The following is a 9,191-nucleotide window of genomic DNA, read 5'->3' as shown; positions in this document are numbered from 1 at the left end:
CAATAAAAGTTGGATTTGCACTTCAAACTCAATGTTAGGTTATCCTGAAGGATGAAATGAAAGACGATCGGTAAGACCCGTGAAAAGCTTGGTTCAATCGGCCCGTGAACAACCAGTTATGTTGAGGCGGGGTAAACTTGTAATTGCCTAAGACTTTCTTACTTAACATCACTTAACATCATATTAGAGGCTCACCAACTGCGATCCAGAGCAATTGACGCAAATGTCTTGCCAAGAAAAGTGATAAATATGTAGGACAATTAGTTACGTTTCTACGAATCAGAAATCAGATATATTTTAATGAATTACTTTAAGGCTATGGCAGAAAATAATCGGTGTTCATCTTTGTGTCATTCATCTGTCACATCTTTATGAACCGGAAGTACGAAATCCTCGTGAGAAGGAGATATCAAGGTGTGCTAAAGAAAGTAAACAAAATCTTGTTTTTGAAAAACCTCTTGTCACGTAGTAGACAATCTACACTGGAACTGAGAGATCATAACTTCCGGTTTCTATTTCATATAAAAACAAGTGACGTCATCAGGTACTTTAGGGGTGTGCCATATCATGGCATTTTACCGTGTTAACCATTATCAGTTAGAATGAATTTGTGGTAACATCCTACTTCAAACTGACTGAAACGCAAACAAAATCAGCCTTTTCATTCTAATGTTCCCGGATAGAAACAGGGGAATCTTCAAGTCCATTAATTTTCAGAGAATACGTGTATGGTTGAAATGTTGTCACTTTAAAGTAAACAAATAATGACCGGTGCTGAAGTCCTTGACACGTGAAATATCCAATAATTTTAATATGAATACCACTTAGTCCCTGCGAGAAAATGTTTACGTATAAATAAAGCCAAGCCAAGCTTGGAAACCATAACATGATAAGATTATATCTCAAGGAACATCACAATATCATTTGGTTTCAAAACTAAGGTAAGAACAGAATGTTTGAAATTATCATAGTTTGATTCTACTATTTTTACCGTACTTGAGTATTTGCCTGTAAAAAAATTGATTTTAATGAAATTTCGTATAGGGCATGTTTATATATCATAGATACAGAAAATGACTAGCTTATATTCCACAATATCATTTATACTATAATGCATTTCAAATTAACGAAAGCAAGCTAAAATAATATAACTAATAATAACGTTATTCTGTCGATGTTATATGTTTCTGATGATGACGACACGTAAATACCAAAATATATCTATATAGATAGACAATGATAATACATAGATAACAATTAAGTCTATAAATCATTTACCTTATATAGGTTGTATCATTTCTTATTTTCCTGTACTATCGTTAGATAACCTATTTCAATAAGTAGTGTTTTTGCAGGTTCAATACATCTACCATGTAACGATATTCAAAGTTTAAATGGTGTATCAATTTTCTATTTTGTTCTGTTTTTCAGATTAAAAGTGAAGAATGCTCGGACTTTGTATTTATGTGATCTTTGCACTGACTGTGGCCGAGGTCAGAGGTCATGGGAGACTGTTGGAACCCCCATCTCGTGCCAGTATGTGGAGACGTGGGTTCAATTCCCCCAAAAATTACAACGACAATCAGCTGTTCTGTGGAGGCTTTTACGTAAGTTTATTTCATTGTGTTTTGTTCACACATTTATATTTCAAAGCTTCTCGTAGCATCATCATCATCATCATCATCATCATCATCATCATCATCATCATCATCATCATCATCATCATCATCATCATCATCATTACTTTACAAAAAAATCAATTAAGACGATGGAACATGCTAAGGCGGTAAGCGTTTATGTTGAAAAATATTACTAAATAAAAAACCAACTCCCTAATCTCTTCGAATTATTTTAATTAATATTCCATTATCAGAAGTTCTTGTGACAGGTTCATGTAGAGATTAATTACATGATATCAATATAGTGTGTTTTGCACTAAGGCGTTTGGCAGCTCTTTTCTATCCTGAGCTTTACCTAACTTTAATATAACTCTAAGGTGAATTGGGACTGACTCTACTTCTAAGATTTTGTTGAAAATTCATTCCGTCACACCTAATCAGTGTTTTTTTTCCATTGCATCGCATTCTTATTGAAATACTGAGAAGAGATAAAACTGACAAAAAACATAAATGATTGATAAATAGATCAAGCTGGGATACATGATACTAAACCAGTCGTAGTGGAGCTCTGCGATTTTCTTCATTATTTGTTGATACTTGTGGACCATCCTGGTATAACAACATCATCGCCTATGCTCTGTATTTTGGCATTCTCCCGTACTCAGTTCACTTATCATTTCTAACGTCTGTGGTACCATTCTTCAGTTCTATATACTGTCTGTATCATACAGATTACCTGCTTGTACATGTAGTTTACATTATTTCAAATATATCGATGGACTAAATATGTTGAGTGTTTAATCCCATTAGAAAGGACGGTAATTTTTCAGATATATTCCAGTCAGAAAACGTTGTTAACGGACCCATAGATCCGTATATCATCTCATTAACAAGGATCATTTAGCCGATAGATGTAGTGAACTTGTTTTCATCTGTGTTTACCAGTAATTATATAACTTCCTTAATCACTTATTAATTGTTTATAGATTACTGGTTGACCAATCAGAAGTCAAGGCTATGCCTCCCGGCCCCTAGTTATGATGTTCTTGCGTACAAATTCCTCCATGTTGTACATTTATTCGAAAAATGATAGAAATATAATGTCCTTCAAATTTTTCCATTTTTGTATGTCTCTTCAAAATTTAATATTTTTTATGATGTAGGCAAAATGTGGTCTTTTTGTTTGGTAGTTCATATAGTCGAGTCATATAAGGACGGGTGTGTAGGCGGGGAGTGGGGACAAAACACCAACAAAACAAAACAATTCACAGAGAAAGGAAAGAAAATTGAAAACACAGTAATTATGATTTCCAATGGCTCCCTATGTAATCAATCATCCTAAGTTTTGAAATAGGGACAGCTTATCAGTATGTTCGTTCCAGGTCGTTTAAACTGCTCTACTCTAGTGTTTTGAGTCGTACAGCTTTTTCTAGAACGTTATACCTAATGTGTGTTGACGTATTTATCTGTATAATGTAATTGTTTTCACTAGCATCAATGGACTGTGAACGATGGAAAATGTGGAGTGTGTGGCGACCCATGGGATGGACCCCGTGAACACGAGGCTGGAGGGAAATATGCCACCGGAACGATAACTCGGACTTACACAGAGGGAGCTACAATCGATATTGAGATTCAGGTGACCGCGTCACACCATGGATTCTTTGAATTTAGACTATGTCCGAATAATGACCCAACTAAAGCTGTCACACAAGAGTGTCTAAACCAGCATCTGCTCCACCAACCAGACGGAAAGACTAGAGTCATCGAGGTTGGGCATGCGCAGATGTACCGAGCACAACTCGTACTTCCAGATGGAGTCACGTGTTCGCAATGTCTTCTCCAATGGAAATGGAACACGGGTAGGTTTGTTTGAGAAGATATCATTAAAGTTATCAACTGGCAATATGCTTGTCTTTTGTCCTGGAATCGGGAGAATACTGTGACCAAATGAAATACGATTTTGTATATTTAAGTTTAAATGGATAGACATAATTGAATTACATTAACTTCCCTTTAATGCCAATAAGTGTCCAACTTTACATTGTAAAGATTAGAATGTCATTCTGAGTAAATCAACTGAAAGACATAGAGATAGAGGTTTCCACCACAATATATAGGTGTAACTCCAGGCATCAATGTCTCATATACATGTTATACCAAATGAAGTATAACACTTAAACACATTTTAATTGGCTGAACGTAGGACTGAATTCACGGTAATCGGAACGCGCAATGTTGTAGTTCACAATTGATTTTGCAATAATTTGACGTCTATTTTGATTTCTATCCTTTTTCTTTAAAGGTAATAAATCAGTTTAGTTCTAGTTATAATTTGTAATGAGTTTTAATAACCCAAATTGTTTCCGAAATTGTCAGTTTATGCTAATTATCAGTAATTCAGTAAATGTATCATCACCAAACAAATGACGTCAACAAAGCACATGTGGGCGTAATTTTTTATATGTGGAATTTCATTCGCTCTTTTAAGTTATTTTCCAAAAGTTTCATAAACAGTCACCAAAGCTCCCGTTTTCGTTAGTTTAAAAAAACCTATAACTACAGTGAAGGAAATGCCATTTATCACAACCACTCGTTTTGTAACCTCCATTTATTATATCACATAAAATAAATAATGATATTGAAAATGTGTTTAAGTATATATATGTTTCCATGGATATAGGAAAAACCCGTCAGGTGATGATTAAATTATCTTATAACCTTTTATTGAAACACTGCTATTTTGTGATATTCCCTTAGTCCTTTTAATATCATTTTAAGCGTGTCTCCGTTATCTATTACAGGGAACTCATACGGATGTTACGCGAAGCGATGTTGTAAAGGATGTGGGAAACAGGAACAATTTTATGGCTGTTCTGATATAAGTATCGTATCATCTCACAGTAACACTGACAACATAGGGGGAAATCAAAACTGGAGTGGTCTAACGAATGTCGATCATCAGATAAAATCTACTCCCGCACCAGGTCAGCTTTCTGGAAATCAGGCACATCAGTCAAACATTCAGCACCCTAATCAGATATCGACAAATCAATTCCTAGGACAACACGTCCAGTCTTCGTTGCAGGCTGTTCACGGGTTTCTGCCGTTAAATATAGCTAATTCTCAGAATCATCGTCCCAGTGAACACGTACCAAGCCACGGACAGCAGGAAAACCTTGTCCCTCCACCTCAAGGCCAGGCGAACTTTCCTCATCTGCAACACGTTGACCAGTCACACTTCAGTCCAGTCCATCAGGGCCCCGCACAAACTCAAGGTCAAGTTACACAACATGGTCTTCAACATCTTCTAGTTCAAGGATTTTTACCAATAAACGTTGGCCTACAGCAAGTAAACGGAAATTTACAACAACATCAACCTGCACTCGGTCACTCTCAAATCAATCAACACGTATTAGGTGGTCGTCCGTTTAACAGCCAGGTTGGGCAATCACAAGGTTCAATAATTGGTTTCATGCCACAGAATTTTGGGAATTTCCACCAACCGCAGCACCAAAATCCACAGCATGGCCAACCTCAACAGCATTTTCCTAATAACCAACATATGACGAGCAATATGCACGGATCAATTGACTCATCTGCTTCCGGACACATGTCTGTGCAGTCTGTCCATGGATTTCTTCCTATAAACACTATAGCTGGCAATCATCAGCAGGGTTCAACCGGAAGCGGAAGTGCTCAACAGCCATGCAGAGCTACGCCCGAATACAGAGCCGTGTATCACATGGCTGATCAGTATTGCGTGGCAAAGTGCAGACAAGGTCAGTGTCCGTCTGCTCAGTACTGTTTGGATTCCTGTAGACACTGAAGGTTACCATGGATACCTTAACCTACTCTAACACCCTGTCTCATAATACATAAAGGTCAGATTAGCCGGAAATATTCGTTATTAACATTTTACATGTTTACCTTATGGTAATTTGGTTTAAAGGTAATTTATATATTGCGTCATGAACAGTCACGAACAAAATGTGTATATCTAGTTTCTATAATTCTGATATTCGACATCTCGGAGAAAAATGTTTTCGTTACTATCAATATTTTACCTTCAAAGGCAAAACATTATTGACTAAATATTTGTAAACACAGTCATAACGTCCTTGGAGGTGATGACTGACCATGGTTTTCGATAATTAGAAAGCGACAATATTAGATCGCCTGTAAGTTTCATTGTAGTTCAAACGAAAAAAAAAACCATTTGAATTGTATGACGTAACATATCGTTTTCGATACAAAATGGACACGTCCGATCAAAGTATTCATTCACTTTCCTACAACTTCATTTTTTTTCTTCTATTTTTTAAATTTGATTTTAACATGTTTTATATTTATTTATTTATGTTTCTTAGTCATAAAATCGATAGGTATTGGGTGCGACGTTTACAGAGTAAATGGAGCCGATATTCATTGGCCGGATGTGTTATAAGTAAGTCACACCACGTGGATATAATTTGAAATGTGTGATGATACTGTCATTCAGTATTTTATTTACAATGCCGATAGTATGCATCACTTCGCGTTAAGATGCGACTGTAAAACGGTGTTTCTATCTGTCCTTGACTATGAACAAGAAAACTTCACCAGCTACAAACATTTTCAGCTATTACATGTCCGTGATATTCTATTTAATTCACAATAATTGTATGTACACACGGACGACCTTTTTACAAGATAAAAGAGCCATATTTTAAAATATCACTGTATAAGTACATTAACGAAACTGGTTCAACATGTGTTTGTCTATATGTCAAGTGAAATGATTGTGATAATGAATTGCTGTAAACACACATAATGATGTGATAGATTTGAAGGTATGAATGTTTTGTCATATTTTCATATATATCAATGTTTATTTGAATAAAGCTTGTATTCTCTCCAATGACTGTCTGTAGTTCTGATAACCGTGTTTATTAACTGGTGTCGTATGAACGTTTATGATATAATGATGTCATATTAACAATGATTTAAATTTCGTATTAACAAACTGTTATGTGAAAATTTATGTATGTCATAGTTACATTAAGACATAGTGACGTTTAGACACGAGGCATATAAAACGTTTAGATAGGGGTCTAGTAATGTTTAAATAGGGAACATAGCAGCGTGTAGACAGAAGATATGGTAACGTTTAGATAGGGGGTATAGTACACGTATAGATAGGGGGACATAGTACACGTATAGATAGGGGGACATAGTACACGTTTAGAGAGGGGGACATAGTACACGTTTAGATAGGGGACATAGTACACGTTTAGATAGGGGACATAATACACGTTTAGATAGGGGACATAGTACACGTTTAGATAGGGAACATAGTACACGTTTAGATAGGGGACATAGTACACGTTTAGATAGGGAACATAGTACACGTTTAGACAGGGGATATAGTACACGTTTAGATAGGGGAAATAGTACACGTATAGATAGGGGGACATAGTACACGTTTAGATATAGATATAGTACACGTTTAGATAGGGGGACATAGTACACGTTTAGATAGGGGGACATAGTACACGTATAGATAGGGGGACATAGTACACGTTTAGATAGGGGGACATAGTACACGTTTAGATAGGGGACATAGTACACGTTTAGATAGGGGACATAGTACACGTTTAGATAGGGGACATAGTACACGTTTAGATAGGAGATATAGTACGGGTTTAGATAGGGGACATAATACACGTTTAGATAGGGGACATAGTACACGTTTAGATAGGGGACATAGTACACGTTTAGATATAGATATAGTACACGTTTAGATAGGGGACATAGTACACGTTTAGATAGGGAACATAGTACACGTTTAGACAGGGGACATAGTACACGTTTAGATAGGGGAAATAGTACACGTATAGATAGGGGGACATAGTACACGTTTAGATATAGACATAGTACACGTTTAGATAGGGGACATAGTACACGTTTAGATAGGGGACATAGTACACGTTTAGATAGGGGAAATAGTACACGTTTAGATAGGAGATATAGTACGGGTTTAGATAGGGGACATAGTAGATAGGGGACATAGTACACGTTTAGATAGGGAACATAGTACACGTTTAGACAGGGGACATAGTACACGTTTAGATAGGGGAAATAGTACACATTAAGATAGGGGGACATAATACACGTTTAGATGGGAGACATAGTACACGTTTAGATAGGGGACATAGTACACGTTTAGATAGGGGACATAGTACACGTTTAGATAGGGGAAATAGTACACGTTTAGATAGGGGGACATAGTACACGTATAGATAGGGGGACATAGTACACGTTTAGATAGGGGACATAGTACACGTTTAGATAGGGGGGCATAGTACACGTTTAGATAGGGGACATAGTACACGTTTAGATAGGAGATATAGTACACGTTTAGATAGGGGGGCATAGTACACGTTTAGATAGGGGACATAGTACACGTTTAGATAGGGGGACATAGTACACGTTTAGATAGGGGACATAGTACACGTTTAGATAGGAGATATAGTACAGGTTTAGATAGGGACATATTACATGTAATGTTTAGGTAGAGAGCGTAGACGTGTTTTTATAGTGGGCATAGTCAATGTTAAAATAGGAGACATAATTATGTTTAGTTACATTTAAACAAGTGTCTTTATAAAATCATACAGAAATCTAATATTGAAAAAGTACTGTATGTATTCCGGATTAGTACTTTACTGTAATTGTTTACTATGCCCTGCCAATATTTCAAAGTAAATTCAAACACATCATTTCTTTTAAAGACTGCCAGCAGAGAGGTACCTTATAGCCATTGAAATAGACATTGAGACAAAAGAGCAGTAAGACTGTCGAGGAAAGTCAAGGATTTATATTGTTCTACACACTAGTATGTGGTAGGGAGCAGTTACATTAAATGTTAACATCAATTAGGTGTGTCTTATTCGTACCATCCTGGGAGGAATTAAACTGAAACTGTAATAACATTCCTAAAGGAGGGTACATGTTCTAATTCTATTTTTATTGCCTAATTTTTGAGTAATTCTGCCCAAAGATTACTATCTATACTGTACATCAGGTGATACTGAAAACACACCATGTAGATGGTTTTATAAATGTCAAACTGTGATATTGCTACAACGATATATGGTCCCTTGATTGTCATAATAGACAATATTTTTTTTTTCGTATCTTGTCAGATTTGTGTTATGGGCTAGACCCTTGTTGTCCAACTACATGTTAAATTTGAGGTTTAAGCTATGGCTTACAAATGTATTAAGTAACAGTGTTCGTCATAAAACATCATCAATACACTGACTCTGCGGCAAGTCACCACAAAGAAAGGGACTGAAAAAAGGGTCATACAAGGATATAAGTACATTTCAATATAAATTAAATGATGCTAGGGGCCCAAAATGTGGAAATCGGGAGTTCGGAAATAACAGACATTAGTAAATAATAAAACACATGTCCTCATTTCCAGAGAAATTAACAGGAACTAGGGATGCGAATTAGAAAGATATGGAAAGGTTGATGTTTCGAAACCCGGGAATAAGAATCCGAAAGATCTAGAAAGGTGAGCAC

The 9,191-nt window shown here is 36.2% G+C and overlaps 1 pseudogene; it reads left to right on the top strand.

The window, feature by feature from the left end:
• Positions 1–1,445: 1,445 nt before the first annotated feature.
• Positions 1,446–4,732, top strand: LOC132557901 (uncharacterized; annotated as a pseudogene).
• Positions 4,733–9,191: the final 4,459 nt, after the last annotated feature.

Source organism: Ylistrum balloti, unplaced genomic scaffold, assembly GCF_031769215.1.
Source record: "Ylistrum balloti isolate Yb309-2 unplaced genomic scaffold, AGI_CSIRO_Ybal_v1 Utg370738, whole genome shotgun sequence".
NCBI classification, from domain to species: domain Eukaryota; kingdom Metazoa; phylum Mollusca; class Bivalvia; order Pectinida; family Pectinidae; genus Ylistrum; species Ylistrum balloti.
The sequence above is the reverse complement of the archived record's forward strand: the minus strand, read 5'-3'. Positions and strand labels throughout refer to the sequence as shown.